Genomic DNA, 15762 nt, shown 5'->3' on the forward strand with positions numbered 1-15762 from the left:
TACTTTCACAGTTTCCATTGACTACACGCCCCTGATATGTGTTATTCTGAATGTATTATTTAATTTAGTCAAGAAAAGAGACTCTTCCATAGCTTCCATAGATTCTACGCCCCTATGCGATCAAGTTCTTTGCTGTTTTAGTCAAAAATAAATTCTAAGATGAAAAATATAAGCATAAAGGAGAATATTCAAAAACAAGACGTGTTAGATATCAGATATTTAGACGTGTTAGATATCTTTTTTTTTTCTCGTCACTTATCAATCTTACTCTGACTTTTCACTTTGAATATTTGTCAATCTTAATTTCAAAAGCTGGCAACCATGATTGCCGTAAGAATGTAAGCAAATATGATACTAGTTACTTGACAACTAGCAAAAAGAATGTACAACCAACAGGGTTCATAAAGAAAAAAAAAAAAAACTTCCTATCAGTTGTACCAAGTCGAGAGTCCATTAAATCTTATCAGTTAAAGAGGAACTCTTTCATAGATACAGCTGAAGAATACATGACTTTTAATACACAGACTATCTTAACCTCTGTGACAAAGTTTCAATCTGCTTCGGGGTCAAGTGATTAAGTTTGATGATCAGTTTTAATGCTAGTTTCCAGATGAATATAGCGTAACCTGGTCAGTGTTTAACTAAAGGTTTATTACTGTATTTGGATGTGTTGTGAACCTTGAGTAAATTTAAGTGCCAACAAATTTCATTAGGAAAACAGTTGCGAAGAAACTAAAGGTAAGAAATACTAAAACATTACGATAAAAGGTGCATTTTGAGGAACATAACCAGTGGCGTATTTAGGATTCTGTTTCGGGAGGGGGCTATGCATAACACATGAATAAGTACTTATATTTTTTTCCTTTTGGGTGCCGACAAGATTTAACGAAGTCGTGCATTTAACAAATTTATTTCCGGGGAGTCTTGAGCCTGATAGCTCCTCTGAATACGCCACTGATCATAACTAATATTTCCCCTTTCAAAAATATATATTTAATGTATGCTTTTGTTCCTTAGTAGTCCTTAAAGTGTATAGCAAATTGTTGCATCTTGACATCTCTTTCATTACACCAGTGATTTTTTAAAAATATAGTTGGAAATCGATAACTTGAACCTCGAAAACTCGAATTCCTTGATAAGTCGAATGTTTTCACATTCCTTTGAACTCTCCATAATACTCCAATGTTAAAATAACCTCTGAAAGTCGAATGTTTAAAAATTACAACCTCGATAAGTCGAATTTTAGGGTTTTCATAATCATATTTAAAAACCTCGATAACTCGAACTTTCGTATCTGCGAACCTTTGCGAGTCTAAGTTTACCTCTGTAAGTCGAAGTGAGATCTTGATAAGTCGAAGCTATAGCTCTATGCTTTTACGAATGTGTCATCGTTGCTAATGTGTACTGCAATTGTGTTTTACTCATGTCTACTATTTTATTTTCACTAGTCATCTTTGTTTAATTTATGGAACTTTCACAATTTCGAGGTATAGAGGTTGAATGAATAAAACTTCGAGTTATAGAGGCTATACAGGGTGTTTCAAAACAACACCGACAACGTTTGGGAGGTGATTCCTGATACCAAGATAAGACAAAAAGTATAGACCATCCTGGGTGCACAAATGCTTTCTTTCGGAGTTGTAGGCTGCCGAAAACATGAAAAAATGGATTTTAAAGGTTCAGAGCTCCGAAATTATGGGACCTACCGTAGTCGGGTCAAGACTTTACTTAGGAACTAGTATGTGAACTATCCAAAAATGCGTGTTTCAGAATCCTGAGATGGTGCCACAAAAATTTTTATAAAGGGAGTTTGACTACGGGCTTATGATATAAAGTACTCTCCAACTATCTCCATAAAAACTGTTGCGGAAGTTCCACACGATTCTGAAACTTGGATATTTGGATAGGGGTACATACTAGTTCTTAAGTGAAGTCTTGAACCGACTACGATAGGTCCCATAGTTTTGGAACTATGGACCTTTAAAGTTCATTCTTTTCATGTTTTCGGCAGCCTATAACTCCGAAAGGAAGCATTTGTGCACCCAGGATGGTCTATATTTTTTGTCTTATCTTGGTGTCAGAAATTACCTCCCAAACGTTGTCGATGTTGTTTTGAAACACCCTGTATAGTCACTTTCCATGAGGAACGTGGAACCTCGGTATCTGGAATTTTTGTTGTGGCCACTTTGGTTACTTGAAAAACTCGATAATTCGACTATTGATCTATTTTCTTCATCTTCGAGTTATCGAGGTCTCACTGTAATAGTAATCATCATAAGAGTTCTGACGTCACTGGCAGATTGAAAATTTAATTGGATCATAGTATTGCTCCATATTTATGTTTCTAAGTCCTTCATTCGTTTATTACCATTTTCATAATGTACACGTTTTTCTTCTTTTGAGTAGGATAATGATGCGTCGTTTTCGCAAGATTTTTTTCTTTATCAACTTACTAAATACCGTACTTTGCACATCAGGGCTTACTTTGCAGAAAATTTCAAAAGAGTTTCACAGTTCTCTGTCGGTAAAACCATGAACTGTAAAGAGGAAGTTTCAACTGCCACCGTAAGATAGAACATCTAACTGTATTTTGGCTATAATGTTGGCGGTTAACATCAGTTCTAATTACCCGGAGGGTTCATTGTCGTAGAGGTATGGAAAGCAGTCACTGTAAAGGCCACCAAAAATTTGAGATATCACAAAAAAGATTTTCCGTTAAAGTTAAGTCAGTTTCGTAGAAAACTGCTGTGTATAATGGGACTTTGATGCAATAGTTGAAATTGAAATGTGAATCGTTTTAAAGTCATAAGAAAGTAAAACTGGGAGAAGGCGGTTTCAGCCTCTACTCGGAGTTACTTTGCACAAATCCAAAATACCGCTTAGATGGGAAATTATTACTACTGGAACCTCCTGCATTCTAAATTTAGGAAAACTTCCTATTTAGGAAGATGCTGGAATGCATTTCTTGTTGGGAAATAAATTGTTAACAGTAGCGGATCCAGAAAAATAATTTAAGAGGGGCTTCACTCACAAAGACTTTTTTTTTTTTTAAATCACTAGATTTTCGGAGGGCTTGAAGCTTATATGCATAGGAATGACTAACATTAGATTTTTTTAAAAAAGGAAATCATACAATTTTGATGGGCTTCAGCCTGAAAGTCCCAAACCCCGTAAATCTTCCACTGATTACGGTTGGGATGATATTCTTGGACATAAGGAATAATCGTGGCGAATCAGTTTACGGGGATTCTTGGACATAAGGATTTCACGTTCCATTTCCTTGTTGCTCGTTGGTCTAACCCTTTTGCGATTTCAGATGCAGCACTGAATTCTCAAATCTTCAATAATAATAATAATAATAATAATAATAATAATAATAATAATAATAATAATAATAATAATAATAATAATAATAATAATAATAATAATAATAATAATAATAATAGTAATAATAATAATAATAATAATAATAATAATAATAATAATAATAATAATAATAATAATAATATAATTGTAATTACGAATGTAGTTTGTTTTATCAGTAGATTGTGGTCCCGTTCTTAATGTTCACGCCTTCCAGGTTGAGAAACAGCCTGAGACCAACTGGCCAATATTTTAACTTTCGAGGACGATTTGACGAGGACAATTTGAAAAAAATCTCCGTTTGGGCATGTGCAAGAAATGGCGGGAAAGAGCGACGTCAGTCGTGTGGTACTATGTGCAGTAGTTCAGTAGATATTAGACAGTTAGCAGTTAAAGGAGAAGGTTGTGTTGCAGTTCACTCGTCTGCTATAGTAACTGAAAATGAACACTCCAATAGCAAAACTCTTCAAATCCTTGAAGTACGTGTGGTAATACGATTTCTGAGCGCGAAAAAGATTGCGTCAGTTGTGATTTATCACAAACTGGGTGGTGTTTACGGACCAAACGTAATGAGTGTAGATGTCGTACGGTGTCAATGGTGTCACATGTTTAAAGATGGATGAACTGACGTACAGAAGTGGGCGCCTGTCTGTAGCCACCCTATAGCCCAGATTTGGGGCAATCGACTACACCCATTTAAATTAAGGCACATGATACACTGGCTTGCGTCGCACCGTTTTGATTATGACAATGCTGTTAGCGGTTACCTTCTTTCTAGACGGAAGATTTTTTTTTTTTTTTTTTTTTTTTTTTGCAGAAGGAATTTCAAACATTGTAAAACGTTATGAAAAGTGGCTCAATTTGAATGGTGAATATGTTGAAAAGTAATGTAATATTATATTTTTCTAACGTGTATAATAGTGTCTATATCTGCGAGTGTATGTCATCGATACCAAACGGATTTTTTTAAATTGCCCTCGTACTATCAGAAAAACAGCTAAGAGGAAGACTAAAACAAAGGAAGAGGAAGAATAAATCTTTAATTCCCATCTAGAAAGTAGGAATCGAACCCACGATGCTTTTATAGCAATCATTATCTTTATTCTTCTGTTCTCTAAGCTACTCTCCCAGCAAAAACAAATGTTAAATCCTAATGAACAGTTAAGAACCAAATTCATTCGCACTGTGAATCGAACGCGATCCTTCCATACGAGTGGCAAAAAACTCTCATTTAGCTACAGAAGAGCCTTCGTTCATGTTCATACTGCCCTGAGTGCTTTACCTCTTAGCAAACAATATAATTAAGGCTTTATTACGTAATACAAGGCTGTTACGTACTTAAAAAGGTAAACGAAACTAAGTGTTTAATCTGTTGGAGTAAATGATTAGGCGGACTTTGTACAGTTCGTAGTACAACATGTCTGGTCCTTTATCAGTGGAATTTCTTCTTCATGTCCTAGTTCGGAGGTGTGTACTTCAGATACTATTGTAAAAAAAGAAAACATACCTTTTGATTTTTTCAGTTATATTTTGTTTCGATGTGATAATCTAAAATATGATTTTAGACTTCCAAACAGTGACGATGCTAGCTTTAATTTTTTGAGGGGGGGGGGGTACAAGCAGATAGGAATGCGCACGAGACAAGTCGAGACAGAATTTTCCTGACAAAATTCGAGTCGACACACAGCTCTTCTAATAGAAAAATATACATTTTTCGAGTCGAGACATCACTTTTACAGCACATTTTCGAGACGAGATAGTCTCAAATCTTGTCTCGTGCGCATCCCTACAAGCAGAAAGACAAAGAAAATTTTTGAAAGGGGGCCATCTATTCTTTTGTATGCCGAAAATGAAGGGTTTATATTAATTGATCTACAATACAATTCCACACATGTTGGAGAATAGTCGAGTTGAGTTGATGTTGAGTTTAACGCCCCTTTCAGCAGCGAGGCTGTATGAGTCGGGGCTTACTGATTAACGTGGAATCCGAACAACATGAGCTCCCGTCGGGAATCGAATCCAGGTCTACCACGCCCAAGGCGCGTACGCTAATCGCTTAGCCACGAAAGAGCTCTGGATGACAATCGAAAGGGGAGGGCAGGCGAAGTCAATAGGGGACAACCGACCCCCTTACCCCTACCCCTCCTGGCGTCATTAATGTTTCTAAACTTGTCTTATAGAACGACTTACAGAGCGTTGAAGTGTCTCCTAGAACGTCGCCGTTCGTCAGGTTGTAATATGAGGGTTCGATTCTGAGTTTTCCCTGGTCGATAGAGGGCCATTTTATAACTGTTCTGATTCCAATTCCATATTTACTGTTCGACCGTACGGCAGTCGTTTATTACAGTTTGGGATTTGATGCTTGGTTATCCCTGTACATCAGGGAATAACTTTGAAACAGACACCAGGGTTTGATTCTGCTTGAACCTAACCTAACCCAACATATCCATGATCATAAGAGTGCTATTGTATAACAGAAATACTATTAGTCACTGTGCATCCCGAGATTTGAACCTAAATACGGAAGATAAATCAAACTATTTGCCAAGAATCGAAACCAGGACTTGCCAATAATGTTTATTTCCTTTTTTCTGCAAGTTGCTCTAAACTTTGTGAAATAAACATTTTTGGCAAATGGAAATAAATACAACTTTTGCTTGTTATATCGGTGTCCGAATCTTGGCTAACAGTTTGATTTATCTTACGTATTTGGGTTCAAATCCAGGGGTGCATAGTAGTAGTAGGGACCCCCGTTGGCGCGAATGACTCATCCTCACTCTCTTTTATGACCGGGGTCAAAGGTCAATAACCTTGGTCGGGGTCAATGACCTAGGGGTACCTAGGACCACCCCCTCTAGATTTTGGTAGGGTAACATGGCCCATCCCCCTAAATTTTGGCAGGGGTACATAGGACCACCCCTCTTAAATTTTGGAAATTGCCAAATCTAAAAATTTGGTGTGGTAGCCTAGGACCATAGTATGTACCTCTATCAGTATTGAGGATCAATGTCGTTCCCTTTCATGGGTAAAAAATTGCCAAAAATTGAAATTTCGGAGGTTTTTGACCTAATATATTCCCTTTGATGAGGTGTTATTACCCTATATGGTTATATGGGCGTATACAGGGGTCCATTAGCTTTCATAACATATGGGTATATTGATGCATCCCTTGAAAAATTTGGGAGGGGTACCTTGGCCCACCACCTAAATTTTGGGAATTGACCAATTTAAACATTGGGTATTATACTACAGGACCCTAATATGTATCATGATAAATTTGGGTGGTCCAACTTGTTCCCTTTTAGGGGTACACAATTGCCAAAATATAAACGTAAGCAATACGTAATACCACGTGTTTGGTTTCGACCTAATTTATCCCCTTGGATGAGGTCCTATTACCTTATATGTTTATATGAGCGTATACAGGAGTCTATTACCTTTCATAAGACATGGGTATATTGGTGCACCCCTTTAAAAATTTGGGAGGTGTACCTTGGCCCACCCCTTCATTTTTAGAAATTGCCCAATTTAAACATTTGGTATAATAGTATAGAACCCTAGTATGTATCACTATAAATTTGGGTGGTCGACCTTGTTCCCTTTCATGGGTACAAAATTACCAAATTTTAGTACAACCACGTGTTTGGTCTTTTCACCTAATTTATCGCGTTTGATGAGGTGTTATTATCCTATATGATTATATGGGCGTATACAGGGGTTCATTACCTTTCATAAAACATGGGTATATTGGTGCACCCCTTGAAAAATTTGGGAGGGGTACCTTGGCCCACCCCTTAAATTTTGGAAATTGACCAATTTAAACATTTGGTATAATAGTATATGACCCTAATATATATTACTATAACCTCGTTCCCTTTTAGGGGTACAAAATTGCCAAATTTTAGTACAACCACGTGTTTGGTCATTTGGACCAATTTATGCTCTTGGATGAGGTCCTACTACCTTATATGGTTATATGGTTATGTATGGGTGTCTATTCCCTATCATAAGAAATAGGTACATTTGTGCACCCCTTTAAAAATTTGGGAGGGGTACCTTGGCCCACCCCTTAAATTTTGGAAATTGCCCAATTTAAACATTGGGTATTATAGTACTGGATCCTAACATGTATAATGATAAATTTGGGTGGTCCACCTCGTTCCCTTCTAGGGGTACAAAATTGCCAAAATTTAGTACAACCACATGTTTGGTCTTTTGGCCCAACTTATCCTCTTGGATGAGGTCCTATTACCTTATATGGTTATATAGTTATGTATAGGGGTCCATTACCTATCATAAGACATAGGTACATTTGTGCACCCTCCGGGAGGGGTACCTTGGCCCACCCCTTCAATTTTAGAAATTGCACAATTTAAACATTTGGTATAATTGTATAAGACAATAATATATATTACTATAAATTTGGGTGGTCCATCTCGTTCCCTTTTATGGGTACGAAATTGCCAAATTTTAGTACAACCACGTGTTTCGTTTTTGACCTAATTTATTCCCTTGGATGAGGTCCTATTACCTTATATGATTATATGGTCATGTATAGGGGTCCATTTCCTATCATAAGACATAGGTAGATTGATGCCCACCGGAAGGGGTACCATAGCCAATCCCTTAAATTTTGGAATTTTTCCAATTTAAGCATTCGCTATCATCGTACATGACCTCAATATGTATCATGATAAATTTGGGTGGTCCACATCGCTCCCTTTCATGGGTAAAAAAAAATTGCCAAAATATAAAGATAAGCAATATGTTGTACCACGTGTTTGTTTTTTGGCCCAATTTATCCCGTTTGATGCGGTCTTATTACCGTATATGGTTATATGGTCATGTATATAGGTTCATTTCCTATCATAAGACATGGGTACATTGATGCACCATTTAAAATTTGAGAGGGGTATCTTGGCTCATTCACTCAGTTTTAGAAATTGTTTAATATAAGCATTTGGTATCTTCGTACAGGTCTTCAATATGTACCACTATAAATTTGGATGGTCCACATCGTTCCCTTTCATGGGTAAAGAACTACCAAAAATCAATTTTTCGGAGGTTATTGACCCCTTTGATAAGTATTTAGCACATTATATGGTTTATTACCTTTATATGTGTATGTGCCCTTTTAAATTTGGGAATTATCAAATGACAAAATTCGGTAAACGTTTTTCTAGGACCCATTGTAAATGTTGGTGTTCCTTTATGGCCAAATATTCAAAATTTAAAGGTTATTGACCTATCTTTTGATACGGCTTTATTATTGAATAACTACAGGATTTATTACTTTTTCATAAGACAGGTGTATTTGTGTACCAATCTTAAATTTTGGGAGGGGTACATTTCTTATTGTCATATTAATAATTGGTAATTGTTCTTAAAATTGGATAGTATCTCATTCATTGGATAAATCATTGTCAAATATGAGTATGATCACGTGATCAGTTATTGACCTATGATGGGATTAGGAGTCCAGGACAGTGGTACATTTAAACTTTGTAGGATAATTTGAGAATTGTCAAATGAAATTGCGTCATTGGTTTCGATTATTACAACCTATGGACCAAATATAAACGTAAGCAATACGATGTACGACGTGATTGACCTTGATGAGGTAGTGTACAGGGATACATAGCTAACCTTATTGAATCTTATGACTCATAGTCTTAAGGGAATACATGCTACATCACTGGCAAAGTTATTGTTGATGCAATTTGATTGGTTGATCACTATCTTTCGTGCAATCTGATTGGTTGCTGATTTTCAAATCTTTGCTGCATTTAGTTTTAAGTTTTGTTTAACATTTAAAAAAGTTTGTGAAATTTTTGTTTGAAACTTTGGTTTGACATTTTTTCGTTTGATATTTTTAGTTTGAAAATTTTTTTTCGAAGTTTTTGTTTGAAATTTGTTTTGAAATTTTTGTTTCAAAATTTTTTGTTTGAAACTGGTTTGAAATTTTTAGTTTGAAAAATTTGTTTCGAAAGTTTTGTTTAAAAAAATTTTGTTTGAAATTTTTGTTTCAAAATTTTTTGTTTGAAATTTTTTGGTTTGGAATTTTTGTTTCAAAATTTTGTTTGAAATTTTTGTTTCAAAATTTTTTTGAAATGTTTTGTTTTGAAATTTTTGTTTCAAAATTTTCTTTGAAATTGTTTCATTTAAAATTTTTGTTTCGAAATTTTTGTTTGAAATTTTTTTTTCAAGGAAACCAATGACGCAATTTCATTTGACAATTCTCAAATTATCCTACAAAGTTTAAATGTACCACTGTCCTGGACTCCTAATCCCATCATAGGTCAATAACTGATCACGTGATCATACTCATATTTGACAATGATTTATCCAATGAATGAGATACTATCCAATTTTAAGAACAATTACCAATTATTAATATGACAATAAGAAATGTACCCCTCCCAAAATTTAAGATTGGTACACAAATACACCTGTCTTATGAAAAAGTAATAAATCCTGTAGTTATTCAATAATAAAGCCGTATCAAAAGATAGGTCAATAACCTTTAAATTTTGAATATTTGGCCATAAAGGAACACCAACATTTACAATGGGTCCTAGAAAAACGTTTACCGAATTTTGTCATTTGATAATTCCCAAATTTAAAAGGGCACATACACATATAAAGGTAATAAACCATATAATGTGCTAAATACTTATCAAAGGGGTCAATAACCTCCGAAAAATTGATTTTTGGTAGTTCTTTACCCATGAAAGGGAACGATGTGGACCATCCAAATTTATAGTGGTACATATTGAAGACCTGTACGAAGATACCAAATGCTTATATTAAACAATTTCTAAAACTGAGTGAATGAGCCAAGATACCCCTCTCAAATTTTAAATGGTGCATCAATGTACCCATGTCTTATGATAGGAAATGAACCTATATACATGACCATATAACTATATACGGTAATAAGACCGCATCAAACGGGATAAATTGGGCCAAAAAACAAACACGTGGTACAACATATTGCTTATCTTTATATTTTGGCAATTTTTTTTTACCCATGAAAGGGAGCGATGTGGACCACCCAAATTTATCATGATACATATTGAGGTCATGTACGATGATAGCGAATGCTTAAATTGGAAAAATTCCAAAATTTAAGGGATTGGCTATGGTACCCCTTCCGGTGGGCATCAATCTACCTATGTCTTATGATAGGAAATGGACCCCTATACATGACCATATAATCATATAAGGTAATAGGACCTCATCCAAGGGAATAAATTAGGTCAAAAACGAAACACGTGGTTGTACTAAAATTTGGCAATTTCGTACCCATAAAAGGGAACGAGATGGACCACCCAAATTTATAGTAATATATATTATTGTCTTATACAATTATACCAAATGTTTAAATTGTGCAATTTCTAAAATTGAAGGGGTGGGCCAAGGTACCCCTCCCGGAGGGTGCACAAATGTACCTATGTCTTATGATAGGTAATGGACCCCTATACATAACTATATAACCATATAAGGTAATAGGACCTCATCCAAGAGGATAAGTTGGGCCAAAAGACCAAACATGTGGTTGTACTAAACTTTGGCAATTTTGTACCCCTAGAAGGGAACGAGGTGGACCACCCAAATTTATCATTATACATGTTAGGATCCAGTACTATAATACCCAATGTTTAAATTGGGCAATTTCCAAAATTTAAGGGGTGGGCCAAGGTACCCCTCCCAAATTTTTAAAGGGGTGCACAAATGTACCTATTTCTTATGATAGGGAATAGACACCCATACATAACCATATAACCATATAAGGTAGTAGGACCTCATCCAAGAGCATAAATTGGTCCAAATGACCAAACACGTGGTTGTACTAAAATTTGGCAATTTTGTACCCCTAAAAGGGAACGAGGTTATAGTAATATATATTAGGGTCATATACTATTATACCAAATGTTTAAATTGGTCAATTTCCAAAATTTAAGGGGTGGGCCAAGGTACCCCTCCCAAATTTTTCAAGGGGTGCACCAATATACCCATGTTTTATGAAAGGTAATGAACCCCTGTATACGCCCATATAATCATATAGGATAATAACACCTCATCAAACGCGATAAATTAGGTGAAAAGACCAAACACGTGGTTGTACTAAAATTTGGTAATTTTGTACCCATGAAAGGGAACAAGGTCGACCACCCAAATTTATAGTGATACATACTAGGGTTCTATACTATTATACCAAATGTTTAAATTGGGCAATTTCTAAAAATGAAGGGGTGGGCCAAGGTACACCTCCCAAATTTTTAAAGGGGTGCACCAATATACCCATGTCTTATGAAAGGTAATAGACTCCTGTATACGCTCATATAAACATATAAGGTAATAGGACCTCATCCAAGGGGATAACTTAGGTCAAAACCAAACACGTGGTATTACGTATTGCTTACGTTTATATTTTGACAATTTGATACCCCTAAAAGGGAACGAGGTGGAAGATCCAAATTTATCATAATACATATTAGGGTCTTATACTATAATACCAAATGTTTAAATTGGACAATTTCTAAAATTTAAGGGATGGACCAAGGTACCCCTCCCAAATTTGTCAAGGGGTGCAATAATATACCCATGTCTTATGAAAGGTAATGGACTCCTGTATACGCCCATATAACCATATAGAGTAATAACACCTCATCAAAGGGGATAAATTAGGTCGAAACCAAACACGTGGTACAACGTATTGCTTACGTTTATATTTTGGCAATTGTGTACCCCTAAAAGGGAACAAGTTGGACCACCCAAATTTATCATGATACATATTAGGGTCCTGTAGTATAATACCCAATGTTTAAATTGGTCAATTCCCAAAATTTAGGTGGTGGGCCAAGGTACCCCTCCCAAATTTTTCAAGGGGTGCATCAATATACCCATATGTTATGAAAGCTAATGGACCCCTGTATACGCCCATATAACCATATAGGGTAATAACACCTCATCAAAGGGAATATATTAGGTCAAAAACCTCCGAAATTTCAATTTTTGGCAATTTTTTACCCATGAAAGGGAACGACATTGATCCTCAATACTGATAGAGGTACATACTATGGTCCTAGGCTACCACACCAAATTTTTAGATTTGGCAATTTCCAAAATTTAAGAGGGGTGGTCCTATGTACCCCTGCCAAAATTTAGGGGGATGGGCCATGTTACCCTACCAAAATCTAGAGGGGGTGGTCCTAGGTACCCCTAGGTCATTGACCCCGACCAAGGTTATTGACCTTTGACCCCGGTCATAAAAGAGAGTGAGGATGAGTCATTCGCGCCAACGGGGGTCCCTACTACTATAGTGAGTAATAGCATTTTTGTTATACAATAGCACCCTTACGATCATGTATATGCTAGGTTTGAACCATGAACTATTTTGAAATGTCTTTTCAAGCAAAATTAGGCAGAATCACACTCCGGCGTCTCTTACAAAATTATTCCCTGAGGTACTAGAGGTTTGCAGGGCCGGAATTTTTAGCCCGGGCCCGACCCGGGTCCGAAATATGTCAGCATTTAGGCCCGAGCTCGGCCCTACCTTATGTGAAAATCAAATGAGCCCGAAATAAGCCCGAATTCCGAAACTTAATAATCGCTATCTGTTACAATTATTGATATATAGAAACCAATATTGAAACCGGAAGTTGTAGTAGGTTTTACTGCTTCCGGTTTCGGTAGAGGAATAACAGTAGAGATGATACATGCTCTTTAGCTACTGAATCCATATAAAAGAAAAATTAGTGTATTTCGAAGAACCTATACCTTTTCCAAAATCCAGATGTGGCAGTTGCCTCCCTTTGCTCTCACTGCGGACGCCCATGTGCTTCCGGTTTGGATACTTGGGATGCTCAATTCATGGTTCCAAGAATATGTTTCAACATCTCTTGCAATCTGCATAAAAGTTCGAAATTATAGTCTTTCTGTTGGTTTTTTTCTCATCTGTCGACCAATAAACGAATGGAAGGACGAAGTTGTTCTGTTAGATATCCCAGATTTGTGGATGGTAGAGTTACGCAGTGTAAAACAAGTTTCTTAGTATGTAGAAACTTCTAAATTCATTGTTACTTCGATTTTCTGCATGGTGCAACAAGATTTCCTTTACCAACGTAAGTTAGTTCTGAAATCAACCTTTCTTGGAAGTATGGAATTGGAATTTTGGGTTGGGTTAATGGTGACGTCAGCACCGAGGCTATTTGTTTCCGTCCCGCTCAACATACCGGCTCAAACTCAGACTGCTCGCATGAAGAAACTATAAAGAACAATCTAAAAGCTAAAAAATAAAACGTTGCTTTTAAAAAATCAGGTAAAAGAATAAAGATAAAACAGTAACATTAAAATAAGATAGTAAAGGATAAAATATGAGCAACGGAAAAGTAAAACAAGTGACAACGAACTAAAATGCCTAGAGAACGTGAGCAAGACCAACAGCATGCAGAAAGCCAAGAACACGACGAGCCAAAATACACAGCATTTCCTAACGTCCGGTCACGGGTACAGGACAGTCTGTGACGTTCTCTGAGTTCTGAGTGTTCAGGACATTCGACAAGAATGTGCCGAATACTCAGTGGGACAATACATTCTTCAGAATACGGACATAGAGACCACGCAACAGATAGCCATGAATCAGATTAGAGTGTCCAATTCTTGCAAGTATGATTGCGTGGCAGCGAATGACCTATGCGGTGAGAGTACGCGCCTTTGGCGTGGGAGACCCCCAGCGGGAGCTCATGTGGTTCTAATCCCACGTTAATCAGTAGGTCCACGTCTCATATAGCCTCGCTGCTGAATGGGACGTTAAACTCAAAATCAACTCAACATATGCGGTGAGGGTTGATTTTACATGAGAATCCTTGCACCACCCAACTTCACAAAATTTCAGTTTAGATCATGGTTCGAAGACTACGTTGAGTGTAGGTCGGGTCCTTATTACTGATGCAGAATAGTCCGTCATAAAAATAGTGGTTTTGCGGTTAAAACGAGTGAGTGCAGATCAAAGAGGATTGCCTAGGACATTAATTTCCACTGTCGGAACATTTCAGCACAATGTAGGTAACCAGTATTTTAATTTTACAAGTGAAATGCTTCTAGTGTCAAACCATTACAAGGGCTATACCAGGATTAAAATGAAAGGTCGTATCAAAGACGATTGTGTAACTTACTATTTTCTACCGGCGGAGTATTTCTGTACGATATATAAATCTCGTATTGCATGTTTACAACAGGGATGCAAACTAACACTCGCCCGGGACGAGTGGTTCATCGGTGCGGGCGAGTATTTAGTACAATACCGAAGGTAAATAAATTATTTATAATTATGGGATGTGGACTAATAACTTTTTTTCTTGGGCTAGTAACATTTTGTTGCTTATTTGCATTCCTGGTTTACAAGTATAATGTTATTAGTGTGAGACCATTTCAAGCGCGATTTTATGCGGTATTAAGTGTTGTTTATACTATCGTGCATACTCTCCTTCGCTGACGTGCCTGCTTCCTACGAATGCACCACAGTGCTAACACGTGACTCCCCCCTGCTGCGTTCCTGCCTTGACTTAGGCAGTATTCTCATTTTTAGTGGTCACCTCGCACCAGTTGTTTTGTGTTTTTGGCGTAGTTGTTATATTACGCTTATTTATAGCCGTAAGGGAAAAAACAGCAGTTTGCACACATATAATTAATCTGTACGCAATTATTTGGGCATGCTCCAGGATAATAACAGTCTAGAAAGTCTCACGGAATCATTAGAAACAAGAAAAATTGAAGGATTATTTTTTTCTTAAATATGACGAAATATTCTGCACCTGCACCTCATCCTCCTTTCGTTCAGTGTTTCACGAGGATGCAAAATAATGATAATAAAAAGCAGAAACTGAAAACAATTTTTCTTATCCATATCTTCAATGAATGAAACATTTAAGTGATCATAACTGATCAATGAAACATACTTTTATTTTTATACAGTCAATGAATCTCTCCGTGTTGTAGCTACCTGTTACAATCTAAAGTTTACAAGAAAGAAGAAAAAGCTTTCGAGTGTGTAGTTCCGATGGCGCTTGTAAATAGTGGCTATTTTGCCACTTTCATCATAAATAGTATGAATGAAATCGGTTACATAAATCTGTTATTCTCTATAAATTTAGTGTCTCGTACCGTTAAATTACTAATTTCAACGAAACCAACCCACATTTAACCAGTAATTATGACGTAAATGTATGCTGAATTCATTTGAAGCCAAAATTTGTTCCGGAAGGCCTGATGAAAATGTGTCATCATACAACGCAACTGTTGCTTGTACATCAATCTCATTGTAACACCTGAGGTAAGAGGATTTAGTTATGATTTACAATGTAGTTGAAACAAGATTATATATTTTAAATTAAG

General features: G+C 36.5%; 1 protein-coding gene across 2 annotated transcripts in view; it reads left to right on the forward strand.

Annotated features, from left to right (window-relative positions):
* The first annotated feature begins 500 nt into the window (after nucleotides 1-500).
* The window catches only part of LOC145686826 (long-chain-fatty-acid--CoA ligase 1), a 214764-nt gene continuing 199502 nt past the window's right edge, over nucleotides 501-15762 (forward strand). The window contains exon 1 of one of the 2 annotated variants that reach the window (XM_081760538.1): nucleotides 501-738. The gene's annotated coding sequence lies outside the window, so the exon portion shown is untranslated. Of the gene's footprint in view, nucleotides 739-15430; nucleotides 15701-15762 lie in introns of those variants that run through there. The other variant, XM_081760539.1, reaches the window with a different exon arrangement.

This window comes from Thermobia domestica, chromosome 5 (assembly GCF_964235325.1).
Source record: "Thermobia domestica chromosome 5, izTheDome1.hap1.1, whole genome shotgun sequence".
Lineage (NCBI taxonomy): Eukaryota > Metazoa > Arthropoda > Insecta > Zygentoma > Lepismatidae > Thermobia > Thermobia domestica.